The sequence below is a fragment of the Sabethes cyaneus genome, chromosome 2 (assembly GCF_943734655.1).
Source record: "Sabethes cyaneus chromosome 2, idSabCyanKW18_F2, whole genome shotgun sequence".
Lineage (NCBI taxonomy): Eukaryota > Metazoa > Arthropoda > Insecta > Diptera > Culicidae > Sabethes > Sabethes cyaneus.
The window spans coordinates 212,594,706-212,609,930 of record NC_071354.1 but is presented as its reverse complement, the minus strand read 5'-3'; positions in this window follow the sequence as shown (position 1 = coordinate 212,609,930).

The window sequence follows — 15,225 nt, the reverse complement described above, 5'->3', positions numbered from 1 at the left end:
CGGTGTAGTCAGCGATCCTAGTCTAACCATGAGAGACCTTCTGGACTTTGGGATTGACCGATTCAAGAATTCCAATGTTCAGTCAGTAAACGTAAACTGGACTACAAACGATTATGTAAATTTTCGCAGTATTAAAGTTTATATTCCGCTACATTTGTTTCGGGGAACTTTCACCGGTTCTGCTCTTCTCAGTCACGTATATGTGGGTAAGCTTCGTCTACCATTACGTCGTTTTGTGCCACGAATTATGAGCTACCTTAATTGCAAGCAATTGTGTCATATGATGTGGTCAGTGAGGAACGAATCATGCAAATAACACATATGTAAGTTGCTCCATGATAGATAATGCGCCATATCTTCCGTTCAACGGCATCAAGAAAGTTCTGACCATCGTTGAACATAACGCGTGTCTTAGTGCCGCAACTTCGTGGTATGGCGACTTTTACTCCTCCGAAGCATCTTTCGGAGTCTGAAGTAAGGAAAATTTCTACCATACTGTGCCTTCGTATTTCTCTATAAGGGATCACCTGTGGATTCAACTGAATGAAATAGTCTAGCATTTCGATTTCGTCACCGTCAACCCGCATTCTTGGTGGAAGGCTAAAATTTATCTCCTTTTTGAACCTCCATATTTTAAGAAAAACTTTTACTACATCCACCTGATGCCAATCTCTGCTCAGTCGCTAAAAATACACTTAATGTAACGTAGTTACTATCACCTTACAATGCGAATCACGAACCCGTGCGTGGCTATCACTTTGGCTGGTTCTATTCAAAGCATCAACATCGAAAAAGACATCAAAAGTCACTCACCCGTCAAAGACACGCATGGAAATTGGTGAAAAATCATCGTCATTTATCTCGTTATAGGGGATACTCCCGTGAAATTCGTTTTACTGGAAAAAATATGCCACCCTGAACCGGGCTAAGCTCGAAAAAGTAGACTCCTGAATCCGGTGCTAATGGAGATGGATTTATTAAAAAAAATACAATATTTATGATCCAATAGCATAGTAGAGGGATATGAAAAGATCCCGCGAACAGTGGCACATTGATTTCCAACATCGTCAAAGTCGCATATCAAAAATATGATAATGATGGTGTAGAAGGATAGGGTTGTCGGTCGACATGCAGAAGCCAGCCACTGCGTCGAGCTCCAGAAAAAAAGTGCAAACATGCAAACACCCCAGGAACGACCCTTTTCTGTCGGAGCCGAACAACCAACGGTGTAACTCCATTAGAAAATCCCCGTCGAGCGACGGATCTCGGCAATTTTGTGGGATCCATCTGCATGATGTGCTCACTAGCCCAGTCTGTCGAAAGGTGAGCTTATTACAAAACCCATATCCACGCGAATCGGTTGGTTGTTCATATTTGGTTGGAAGGATGTCGAAAAGTGACAGTCGAAAATCGAATTTGCCTCGACCGCGAGTGAGTGTCTTGCGTTTCGAGGCGAAACACGCCCGAAACATAAAAAATAAATCGGGAAAGTGGATTGTACATGCTCGTGCGTACGAAAATACATTGACTGATGCCTTCAATCATATGTTCCAAAATAAGTTTCATATTTCTCTGCTTGAATGGGATTAGACGGATTGGGTTGTCATTTTTCGATTTATCACCGACGTCGTGCGTCAGAGGATGAAATCAAAAGAGTAATAGATCATAGGTGAGTTTACTGATGCAAAATTGAATCTGAGAAAAATAAAACTCTACAACATCCAGCGCTGCTGGAGCTTCAACAAAATAACCAAAAAATAATGATCAGTCAGGTAAAGGCAGACAAACGTTTTAGACAAACTATCAGACACAATATCTAACATGGACCGTTTTTTTTTTCTGTTAAAATATCCCCTGTATACAGTAAAACTGTAACTGGGTGAAGTAGCGGTAAGCTGTAAAACCGAAGAAAAACCTGTACATAGCAAAGTCACATCTCAATGCAAGTGCATCGGGAAATTGAAAATCCAATAGTGTTAAGTGCAGCAGAAAAATCCTCCCTTCGGGTATGAAGAAGCAGCAAACCGTGCCGATATTGTGTTTTGCAATTCAATAGAATCCTTCCGTTCCATCTCCGCTTAAAAAGAGGAAATCAGGTGTAGAACGCATCGCTTCTCGCAATTACGCGTTTCACAACAAATTTGCATTGTTCAATCAAAATACAAATAGTAATTGTTGATATTTATTAAAAAATTGAAGCTCTTTTCTGAATTGCTTGCTACAGCTGCCAATACCCGTTCAACCCCTGCTTCACAGTTTCTGCAGATCTGTGGTGAAATGCAAACAGATGACCTGCAACGTAATCAAATGCATATACATTGAAGGAAGACACGGCGGCAAATTGAATTGAACCGGCATCCTTCAGTACCTTTCGCATTGTGTCATCCATTCACCACCAGCGCACCTACCGCACCGGTGCGGTGCGGTGCCGGGTGGCATCCTGCCGGTTCCTCGTCGGGCTAGCGCAAAAGAAATATCCCATGGAAAGTTTTTCGCCGCCCGAAGATCACATTCGACTCACGGAAATCTCATTACAATTTTAATTAATTTCGATCGAACAGACCGCCATCTGCGGCGCAGCGCCACTGGCTGTCCGTAACGCTGATCAAGACAGTTTTATCCAATTTATTTTTTTTTTGGTTCTCCAAAGTTTGCTGAGTGTCATTTTTCGCGAATTCATTTACACTAATCCTGTGATGAGTGTCAATTGAGGAAATAATCGAATTTTCGGTTCTACTCAAGTTCGATAGACTCAAATGTAACTATTCACGGTGCGATAATTTCAGGTTTGATGTTTGTTGGTTTCAATTTGTCGGTTACAATGATCTTGTGACTTGTATCCCATTTTAGACCAAATAGGAATCATACTTTATGTGCAATAGGCTAAAATGCAGCAAATGATAAAAACAGATGTTAAGAAGTCCGTATTGAGCATCGGCTCCATAAAAAACTTGTTGAGCATCGGACGCTCTCTCCCTTTCCAAAAATTGTTTGTGACCTTAAAAAATTGTCACCAGATGTTAGTTTAGCTTCGAAAACGAACCAACTTAAGCTGGTAGGTAATATTGTATATTTTTTGTTACCCACACTGGTTTGATTCTGGCCCTCGTTGAACGCTGAAGGTAAACTTCGATGTTGACTATTTTTGTAAATAAAACAACATCACCTTTTGCGGGGAAACTACTAAGTTTTCCGTATATGTGTCTTTGGGAAAGTTTATTGGTTTTCGAAGAACTTTTTTCGTTATTCAAAAAAAAAATGCATTAAGGAGGTGGGCCAATAAATATTCAATTTAACTATTTTATTTGAAGCCAAAAATAAACAATGCCGAAGAAAAACTAATATTGTTTAAACAAACTGGAGCTGACCGATGAACTTGGGCTACTGCACTTGAAGCGTGGTCGTCTCCACATCTTTGTAGATCGCAGCTATGACTCCCACTGCAGGACCGGAATGAGCTACACGATACAGTGCGGCTGTGGCGATTCGTCCTGAGTCTGACGATCCAGACCGACTAAAACCCTACTCGAGTGTCCAGCCTCAATCCCCCCTGGCACCATCTTATCGGTACTCGTTGATCGCTCCCCAGACGTCCGAACTAGAATATATCCTTTGAACTAAGTTATGCGGAGTAGTGTCCTGACCGCTCACAGCCATCATGTAGTTTCTCGCGTCCGCGAAACGAGGGTATATGAAGAAAGCATGTTCTACAGTTTCCTCTTCTTCCATTCGGGCGCATTCGGGACACGCGGGGGACTCCGCATGCCCGAACTTGTGCAGATACTGTCTAAAACAACCATGCCCTGACAGAGTCTGTGTCAGGTGGAAGTTGACTTCACCGTGCCGCCTGTTGACCCACCCGTATAGTTCCGGAATAAGTCGACATGTCCACCGGCCTTTTGTGGAATTAGACTATGCCCGCTGCCATGTAGTCATCGAGTCCGATCTTGCGGTACTCCGTATGCCTGTAGTTACACGTTGGTTGAAGCACTCTACGACCTCACTGATGATGATGATGCCAATAGGCATCATACCCGCTAAGACCCGCAGATTGCGTCATATAAAAAACTGTGCGATACGCACTCGCCACTCTCAAGCACATGAGACGATAGGTGCTTTCCAGCTTAGCTAGATAGCTTTTGGTACCTAACGCCGATGGTCACTCCGGCCTGCCATACCTGAGTATGGACTGGACAACGTTGGCTAATAGCCTTCGATTGGTGCCATATACCGCAGAGCTCTTTGACATCATACGAGACAATGCCGAAATAGCTGTGGAACCTTCTTGCAGGCATAGTCGACGTGGCTCCCGAACTTGAGCTTGTCGTCGACCATGACCATGACCAGAAGTTTTAAGGACCGCGTTGACGAAATAGTGCAGTCCCTGACGCTGATATTTGCTTGCTGCACCGACTTGTGGTTGTTCGCCACGATAACCCCCGTTTTATGATGCGCTAGCTCCAGTTTCCTGGAGCGTATTCAATCTTCAACAATGCTTATAGAGTGGGCAGCCGTCAACTTAATCTCTCTGATAGATTCACCGTAGACTTCCAAGGTGATGTCCGCAAAACTGACAATCACAACCCCTACCGGGAACTTTAGCTTCAACACCTCGTCATACATAACGTTTCACAACACCGGACACAGTATGGAACCTTGCGGAACCCCTGCGGTGATTGGAACTCACTTCTGACCCTCCCCCGTGTTGTAGTATAGCACACGATTCTGGAAATAATTTTTCAGAATCCTGTACAGCGACACCGGCACTTGGACGCTCCGAAGCGAGTCCCAGCTAGCGCTATTAAACGCATTTCTCACGTCGAGCGTGACAACTGCGCAATAGCGGATACCTGTCCTGTTGCGCTGGATTGCTACCTCGGCTGTCTTAGTGACAGACAAGATGGTATCCACCGTAGATTTGCCTTTTCGGAAGCCGAATTGGTTTCTTGACAGACCGTTTGTAGCCTCAGTGTACTGTACGAGTCTGTTGAGGATAACCCTCTCCAGCACCTTGCTGGCAGTATCGAGCAAGCAGATCGGCCTATATGGCGAGGGGATAGCCGGAGATTTTCCCGGCTTCGGCAATAAGACCAGGTTCTGTCGCTTCCATTTGTCCGGGAAGTGGCCTGCTCTCCTTTAGGGATTTAGCGATCTCAATGAGTTTCTCGTTCGTAGCCGTCGCCCACGTTACTTTGGATAATCGGCACGGAGGCCGACCATCCTACGCTATGGTCTGAGATATTGGAACGTCGACCGTGGGCTGATTCCGCGGCATGGGGCTAGGGCCTTGGCTTGTTGCGCGGAAAGAGGCCCTCCAGCATCTCTGGCGATTGCTCAGCGGGCGCCATCACACCCTTGGTCTTTGCCATTACGACCCTGTAGGCATCACCCCACGGATTCGCATTGGCACTAGCACATAACCTTTCAAAGCAGGCTCGTTTACTAGCTTCTATCCCACTTTTAAGCGCTGCGCGTGCAGGAACAAGTGCTACTCGACATTCTTCTCGGCCTTCGTTCGAACGAGCTCTTTGCATAATTCCCCAAGCACGAAAGCACGCTCCGCGGAGTTCCGCTATTTCATCTGTCCACCAGTAAGCCGGTGATCTCCCATACCTAGGTCGACCTTTCCTAGGCATGGTAGTGTCACACGCTCGCGACAGTACCTCAACCAAATGATCAGCGTTCGGATCAGGCATGCAGCGATCACCGCACTCTCTTCGGATCGCTTCCATAAATACTTCGGGATCGAAGTATGATGTCTTCCATCCACGGGTGGTTGGAGTGTCTGCTCTACTCGCCGCCTGCCGCCTCGTTATCTGACCGACACCATAGCGGACCACCTGATGGTCACTGTGAGTGTTGCCATTATCTACCCTCCAGTATCCTATCAGACCAGGACTGCCGAAAGTCACGTCGATAATAGACTCCGCACCGTTCCTACTGAAGGTACTTGTGGTGCCAACGTTGGCCATATCTACGTTGAGCTTTGCCAGAGCTTCAAGCAGAATCCGACCCCTATGGTTCGTACGACGACTTCCCCACTCTACCGTCCAAGCGTTAAAGTCGCCCGCCGCCACTAACGGCGTTAGACCAGTCAGCACAACTGTTACTCGGTCTACCATCCGCGTAAACTGCTCGATAGACCAACTCGGCACTAGAACACTCCACCCACTTTGGCAACCGCAAATCCCTCTTCTGCAGTTGGCACAACCTCTCAAACCGGGAACCTACTTGTCGTCCATATAGCCGCCGTCCCGGACCTATCCGACACCCAGTTACCGTTTCCGGCAGGAGGGATGCGGTAAAGGTCCGAGCTGACTGCAATGTCCGTCAACGACTCAGTACCTGCTTGGTACAACAGTTAGTGGGCCGCGTAGCAGTGATTCAAGTTTAGTTGCGCTACCTGCACTACGCCCGTGTTTTAGTCGCCGGCGCGCCTGCCGGAAACTTTGCGCCTCCTGTTGTGTGCTTAGCGTCCATTTGGCCGGTACATATCAGGCACTTGGGCGGCGCATTACAGTCCCTCGCTATATGGCCCGCACCGCCACATCTCCTACACAAGTGGCTTCGGTCTGGCCCCTTACAGATCCAGGACTTGTGCCCTGCTCAAATCACCGGAAGCAGGCCTCCGGCTGCTGGAACACGCTCAGTGGGCATACGGACCATCCCACCTTCAGCCTAGCCACTTTCAGAGCTGCATTTCCGTCTACCATTGGAAGTCTTATAGTTGCTATCTGGGTTCCCGCCGGTCCCTTACGCAGACAAACTGCCTCGTTGGTCACCACCACATTACATTGCTCCTTGAGAGCTCGTACTAGTTCGCCTGCTTGAGTGATCTCGTCCAGGTTTTTAAACTGAGGAGTCATCTCGGGCGTTAGTGCGCGGATCTGTACGCTATCGCCAAGGACCTTTTCTGCCAGCACTTTGTAAGCAGAACCCTTTTCAGTGGCATTCTTTTTGAGCTCAAGGATCATGTCGCCTGTGCGAGAGTGGCGGATACTGCGCACATCCATGCCAAGACCCTTCAACTGATCATCCCCTCTCATGGCCTTTAAAACTTCCGAATATTTCGGCCCCTCAGTTTTGAAGATAAGGGTATTGCCTTTGCTTCTCTTTTTTCTGGACACTTTCGGTGGGGCTCGATCCTCCTCTTTCTTCCTGGCCTTTTTCTTTTTGACCAACTCCCACTGGTTCTCGGACGCTAACAGCGTCTTGTTACCCTAAGTGGGTTCTTCGGTTGGCTTACGATCCTTTGCTATCAGGCGCTTCTTCGGGCCCGTGGGGGTTTCTTGCCCTGGGGACTAACTGTCTTGCGCGTTTGGTGGATGCCTTGTTGTCGTTGGACTGTTCCCACCATTCATCCCTCGGCATGGGTCGCATGACACCTTGGATTAGGGGTTTATCCATCCACGTTTTTACTTTTTGCCATGGATAACAGCTGTTGAAACCATTCTCCTTTGGGGGCCTTAGACCCTCTGCTCAGGTTCTCAGTTTTTTCAAGTTCATCGAACATGCTTCTACCGATATCCGTCATTTACAGGCGGAGTTATCCATCTTGGCTTCTAACCTAGTAACTAAACATTACTCAACTTTATACTAAGATGCGCGAATTCTCCAAACTGCGGTACATGAGCCAAAACATGAATTGAATAAATTCGTGTCATAATTCAAAAACCAAGCGATTAAAGATAACTGTAAGGAGAGCTCAAGAACACTATATTTGGAAACTGAAAAAATAGAAGTAATATATTATTGTTCAAAATATCCTACTCTTTTGCGTGTAATAAATATGAGATTGATTTTGTTCTGTTATTAAGCTCTGTCACTCCATATAACATTCCCAAGCAATATTTTTGTTGTATAGTAGCTTATTAAACTATTGTACAGCTAATTCCCGTGGAACGAGTGCTTAATAAGCTATTATACAACAAAAATATTACTTGGGATTGGGATTTTCATTCCAACAAACTATATTCTCAATGTGTAATTTATATTGCGTTTTGAGTATTAGGTGGAATTTTTCATCTACATCTCATCATCATGTCCTTTTCCTTTTTCATTTTTTTATAATTTCATATTTTAAACTTTAGTTGACAACCATCCTAATTGACCAGCAACCCTGCGACCGACCTTTCAACGAATGACGATAGAAACCAGCAATGTACTAAGTTCAAGCATGTTAAAAATCACCAGCGGTAAATGGCATTAATTTTCGAAAGTGGCTGCGGTACGGAAAAATAAATACCGCATCGGCCCAAATACCGCATCGTAACACTAATGGTTTACTAACGATTATTTACGGTGAACCCTTGCCTCGCAAATATGGGTACAAGTATACAAGTAGAAACACAAACACACTTTCGAAATTTTGTTTTTTTTTCTAGACAAACTAAACCAACTTGATGGCTTGTACTTCCGGAAAAGAAACATACCTCACAATGTAGGGTAGAAGGTAACACCCACAGCGATCGAAAAGTTTGAAAACTGTTATGCCAGTAATCCGGTGTGACAACCATCCAGTGGAAACTTCGGATCCAAAAAACCACTCCTCAGACTCTGCTCGGGGTGCGGGTGGTGCAACTTTTACGTCGATGTGATATTCCCGTACCTATATGTTCGTGTTGTTCAGAGTGTTCGTTCGGTTGCTATAGAGTTGTGAATTATTAACCTTTTATTGGTAACGAATGGCTTTGAAATAATTCACAACTGGATTATTTTATCTGATTACATTAAACTTTGAAGGATATATATCTTCTATATCTTCTTCAATGGCAGAATGATTACCATTCGATTCTAGCAAATCTAGAGAAGGATAGACATAAGCTTGCTTACCGTATCTTAATTCGTAATTCGGTGGGGAAATTCTATCAGGAAATCCGATAGTATCAACTGTAGAACTAAGCAGTATTGAATCACGCTAGAGCACAGCTTGTCTCCACTGGGACCGATTTGAGCCTTGCCGGTGTGTTGTGAGTGAACAAAGAAAAAACTTATGTGTGTATCACTGGCTGTCACTTTCAGAAGCGCAAAAGCGCAAAGAATCACAATATCTAACAGTCTACGGTTGGTTGGTTGGTAGGTAGGTATGACTTGCAGGAGATTAGACCAACTGACGAAGCTCGGACAAAGTTCTGCCAGCTATCCGAAGGGGGAAAAAGTTTCCGATGAAGATTTTCCCTTGGCGTATAATGACCGCAAACACTTTGATTGAAAAGTTCACCATATCCTGTCGGAACTGGTCACCACAATTGATTACGCATACACGCACATACCCTCACTTATACAATGTCCTGTATCACAATATCAGGCAGCAACGGAGCAACTGGGATATCATTCAGGATCAAAATGGCACGATTTCAATTCCGTTTGTGGACCCATTCTTTTCCTGCCAACAAAGTTATCTTTTGTCAAAAATACTATTGCTAAGTAGCAGAAATACCGAAGTCTTATAATTAAATATCGGCGCCTACTGTGATTTCCCATCATGTTCCCTGCGGGAAATTTGCCGAGCTCAATATGTACCTACATCAGATACAACGCGGACGACAAATGGAACTGAACGTCGTCGATTGGGTCCATAGAAACCGGAATTCCCTTCGGGGACCTAGAGCCGGAATGGCAAATTAAAATACCTGGTAGGTACGTACCTACCAGTACAGATGAATTTTTCGGTGCCCCAACCGGTGATTGAAACCAGTTTCGGTTTAGACGAAGTGAACAGAAATAGACTGTGAAATGCTGATTTGTCCTGGGAAGATTGGTTTGAAAATTTTAATGATTTCAACACATTTTTAGGTTTCGAGTTTTGTTTCTGAGATAATTTTATTATGTTGATAATCATAGACCTTTCATAGACTCAAGGCTTAGAAAGAAATTTCATCTTAACACGCATAATTGTCTATTTACTTAAAATAAATTTTGACCTTTTCATTTGTGTTTTTGTGTTGGCATTAAATTCTTCGTTTTCTCTACCAGGATAAACAGAGTAAAGCTTCGAATACATTGCTCCCGATGGCAGCAGTAAGTATTCAGGAACGTTATGGAATTATACGTTCTTGAAACTCATTCATTAATCCTACGTGATGCTCAGAGTTGTGTCCAGGGCGACACATGCCGGAGTACGTCCCATAATTTGTATATGAATGTACAGTTTTAATGGTGAAGTGTTAAAAAATGCGGCTATAAATTCGTACAAATTTCAAAGCTAGAAAAGTGTCGAAACCTGCACACGCTAATGGTAATGCCACAGCCGCTGCTGTGGGGAGGAAACCGAAAGAGATAAATTTAAGGATGTTTTCTGAGACAAACTTCTCGACTTGATAATTGCTCCCCATCGGGTGTGCACTTGGGAAATGGGGTGTGTCTTTGGTTGGAACAATGAAATAACGTTGGGAATAAACTTACGCTCCTTTCTTCGTACACTTTTTATGGTGCGACACACTAGACTCTGTTTACAGACTGTTTTGTAGGACCAACTAACACAAGCGTGAAATGAAATCCACGCCAACAACTTAAACGACGTCCAACGACAATGTGTGTCCCTTGCGTGAGCCGAATGTGAGACACCTTTTCCCCGAGCTGGGCTGGCGAAATTTTGCTAAGAAAACCAGATATTTCACCCAACAGACGAAAATTAATGAAAACCAGCAAATTGAATTAGTGGAGCGACGATGAAAGATTGCTCGGCCCCAAGCCTCAAAGCCCTGGCGGCAGCGGCGGCGGTGTGGTGCAAACAGCTGCCAGGAATATGTAGAAAGTTGGGTAGAAAAAGTTACATCCTACAGACGACGCCGACGACAACGACGACGTCGACGGACGGTGACAGCAGTGTTCTCTCTAAGCGAGCGTGTGTAGGCGAATTTTTGGTTATCCTCGAGGGAAAAATGTGATACCAAATCAACAGCATGGGCGGAAAAGTGGTAATAGCACAGAAAAGCACGACAACGACACGATGGGACATCTCGAAATGTGCTTAATAAAATTAAACGAAAATGACAATCAATCATTGCCACTGTGAGTGTGTCTGTGAAGGATGCTCTTTTTCATTTGACGATGTGTTAAGTGTTGGCTACAGTTCTCAATCGTAAAACAATGATGTCATAGACATTTCTTATAGTTATATTATGCATGTTCGGAAGTTACTTAGATTTTTCGATTGCTACTTGTTATGCGAGTAGGGGCAAATCCACCAACTTTGGACGAGGTTGAAAAAGCAGCGAGAGAACTGAAAAACGGCAAAGCAGCAGGAAAGGACGGCATTCCCGCCGAACTTTTGAAAGTCGGGAGTGAACGGCTGTATTGTGCAATCCATCAGGTTGTACAAAGGTAAGGTATGAACTGAGGCGGAACAACTTACGGACTGGTTGGAAAGTCTCATATGCCCTATGATAAAAAAGGCCATCGACTAAATTGCAGCAATTATCGAGGCATTACTCTCCTCAATTCTGCATACAAAATCCTCATTTACAGACTGAGGTCGTTGTAGGAAACCTTTGTTGGCGAATAGCAGTGCGGTTTGCGAGGGGGACGCTCCATGACGGACTAAATGTTCACCTTGCGACAGATCTTCGATAAATTCCGGAAATTCAATTTGCAGACTCACCATTTGTTTATAGACTTCAAGGCACCGTACGATTCAGTTAAACGAAATGAGCTGTGACAGTTTATGCTTGAACATGGTTTTCCAACAAAATTGATTAGGCTGATACGTGCTACCCTTGATGGTTCAAAATCAGCGAGTGAGACGTCGGACTCGTTTATGACGTTCGATGGTTTGAAACAAGGTGACGGACTATCGAATTGACTGTTCAACATTCCATTGGAAAGTGCTATTCGAAAGGCCGGCGTGCAGAGAAGCGGTACCATCATCACGGAATTTCATATGCTCCTAGGGTTCGCGAACGGCATCAATATCATCGGTGTTAACCGTAGAGGCGTGGAACGCATCTTAAGGCGATGAGAGGGCTTATCATAAATTCTACAAAAACAAAGTATATGATGGTTGGTAGATAGCGTGGTAGTCCTTCAGGTGTTGGAACTGCGGTGGTGATAGATGGAGATACTTTTGAAGTGGTCGACCAATTTGTTTATCTTGATACGTTAGTGACATGTGACAACGATGTGAGCTGTGAAATAAAAAGGCGGAAAGCGGCTGCCAACAGGTCCTTCTACGCATTACGTAGCCAACTGAGATCCCGTTGCCTGCGACTCCGTACAAAACTCGCGCTCTATGAGACGCTAATTCTCTCGGTGGACCTCTACGGCCCCAAAGCTTGGATGTTGAAAGAGGGCGACCGACGAGCTATTGGCATTTTTAAGCGTAAGATACCACGATCAATGCTTGAGGGCATATTAGTCGAAGGAATGTGGCGCAGGCGCATGAATCATTCAAAATATCAAGCATACAAAGATGCGGATATTATGAAGCAACTGAAACACGCCAGGCTACAATGGGCTGGCCACGTAGCAAGGATGCCGGATGAGAGACCAGCGAAAGCAATATTTAGCAGAACACCTGACAGAGGCCGACGATTTCGATGTAGACCCCGTACCCGTTGGATGAGCGCTGTTGACGAGGATGCTAGAGCAGCGGGAGTTAGGGGCGACAGGTCCGCTCTCGTGTGGTCTAATTTTCACACAAACGCATTCTCGTTCTAACAAACCCACCGGCATGAGAATTTCTTTCGGACTCTCGGATCCATTTTTTCATGCACTGCGACGAGTTTTTGCGAGTATGTATCTAACGGTTAACCACAGTCGCCGCTCCCGGTTCGTTATAGCAGCCCGAGCAGCTGATACCGATTGCTCGCAAGGGCTCGCACTGTCAACCGCGTGTGTAAGCGAGGGTGTAAGATGAAGAAGAAAAGAAAAAGCAATGCAAAATTTGTATCCATACATCCGCACGGGATGCTCACGTTCTACTGGCCTCGTCAGTGAGCTATTCAGAAAGACGCTACGAGACTGTGCGTTCGCAAGTGTGTAGGTAGCAGCATATATGCATGCAGCACCGGTGGTTGTTTGTCGTACGCTTGCGTCAGTGGCGTAACCGCTGGATGCATTATCGCTCAATTTGGTACTGGTTATTGGATTATTACCAATGTAGCCGTTTGAATAAGAAACAATCTAAAACTTTGCCGCAATTACCTGCTCTCGTTACAAAATTACTTCACGGCACAATTTTCTAAAGTCGATTAAATGATATGCCTGATAAGGTGAACAGATGTTGTTGTCGATCAAGAAAATGCGTTAAACGGGAAGCGCTCGAGCGCAGTATCCGCAATCTATATCCAATGTTCCGCCATTGCAATATGATCATTTGACTAGTGCAGCCGTGTTGTTAGAGAGCAGAGTGGGCATATTTCTTGCCTTATCCTGTACAACGCATGAATCCTATACATCCTATACACCGCTGTTTAATTACTAGTTTTAGACGGATAAGACTTACCAGTTCCATTGGTCCCACTCCAGAAAAAAAGTGTAGTAATATTAAAACTAACTGACCGTTTGGTAAATATACGACCCAACATTCCCGATTGATTACTAAGCTGAACTACCTACTAATTAGTTACTGGCTGAAGCAACGACCGGACGTTCGCCATCTTCTTCTGCGACGCGTTTGCCGAAGCATTTAAGTGAAGATCGAGGAAACGGGACGATCAACCGACTAGGTTGCCCGAAACGGACTTCTAACGCGCGCGGGTTTAGGTGACCGAGCCCCGAGGTAGTTAGTACGAGGCGGAGGTTCGAAGGTATGCGTCATAACCTTGTAAATGGACGCGTTTGCGACCAGAAGCGGCAGAACCAGCATCGAAAGGGTGATGAATTTAGTATAAGCTATAAACCGCAACCGAATTAGTACGTAAGATAAAATAAACCACGTGGTTAGGTAGGTTAGGGCCTAGTGGGGATACCCCGAGAATAAACTGCATGTAAATACCAAAAGTCTTGTAAATACCAAAAGGCTATGAATCTCTAAATCATGTCGATCCTGAGTTAATATTAGTCCTTTTGGTCTATCGGAAAGCATTGCTCACCTGGCTGACAAGAGTCGGTACCACCCATAATAACGGATCCGTGATTCTTAGTATAAAATTGAGCACTGTTTAATTACTAGGCTAGCGGGAATGATCGATATACCCGATTTAATTGGGTTGCCATGTTTATACAATTTTGAGCACTGTTTAATTACTAGGCTAGCGGGAATGATCGATATACCCGATTTAATTGGGTTGCCATGTTTATACAATTTTTATTGAAGGGCTAGGCTACCTCACAGATTTAACTTTAACTATGTCATTACAGATTTGAGATGGTCCAGGTAGTGCTTGACAAAGTCTCACAGGAATTCATAGGTGTTCTGCTTGCAACTGAGGTAGCTTATAGCCTTTGGCACCAAAAGGCGTAAATGAAAACGAAGCTAGCTCTCGGTTACGTGGCAAAGTAAAGCAGACCAGGCGAAAGCCACCACAGTTTAAGGTGAAATTAGTCGTCATCGATTCTGCCACTTTCAAAAGCAGTTTTTTGTTTGTAACAAAAATTTTGTTTATGGAAATATATTCGCTGTGTTCAGATTAGCAAGAAGAATGCGGTGTTTACATTTTTATAAACAGAACCCTGCTTTTGGGCCCAAAAACTGCTTCCGAAATTGGGCTCTCCGACGAAAAGTTAATGACTGCTAATTTCCCGTTAATTAAATTGGGTCTATTCTTTGATACCGTAATCAAACAATACTTTATGTAATTCTTGAAATTCAGTTTTCTTTGCCGGCTGAATATGAGAATCCTCGCCCAATTCCAAAGTCCAACAGATTCTTGATGGCCAGACTGGGACTGGGGGGACTATCACCGTCAATTTGTGCTGCTCGAGCAGGAATATAAACGCGATACTTCTCACTCACCCACAGAATTCACAAGCAGCAATCTCGCGAAACGCACAACTAGTTTGGCCACTTTTTCAGAAGAATCTCGATCACAGCTGAATAATGGTTTTGAGAGATTTTATTTTGGGTCGGAAAACACAACCCACAGTGTCTCTGGGAAGAGTTTTCCTCAAGAAGTTTGAACCTATGAGGTGGGTATTTTCCTATACACTTCTCAAAGGTCCCACAAGCTGAAAACCATCAAGAATTTGACATGCTTGAACCATATTAACACGTAACACAAGCGCGTAGCCTTCAAATATACCCATTAGAACAAGTATGAAATAGAAAAACAACTTAACCGAAGC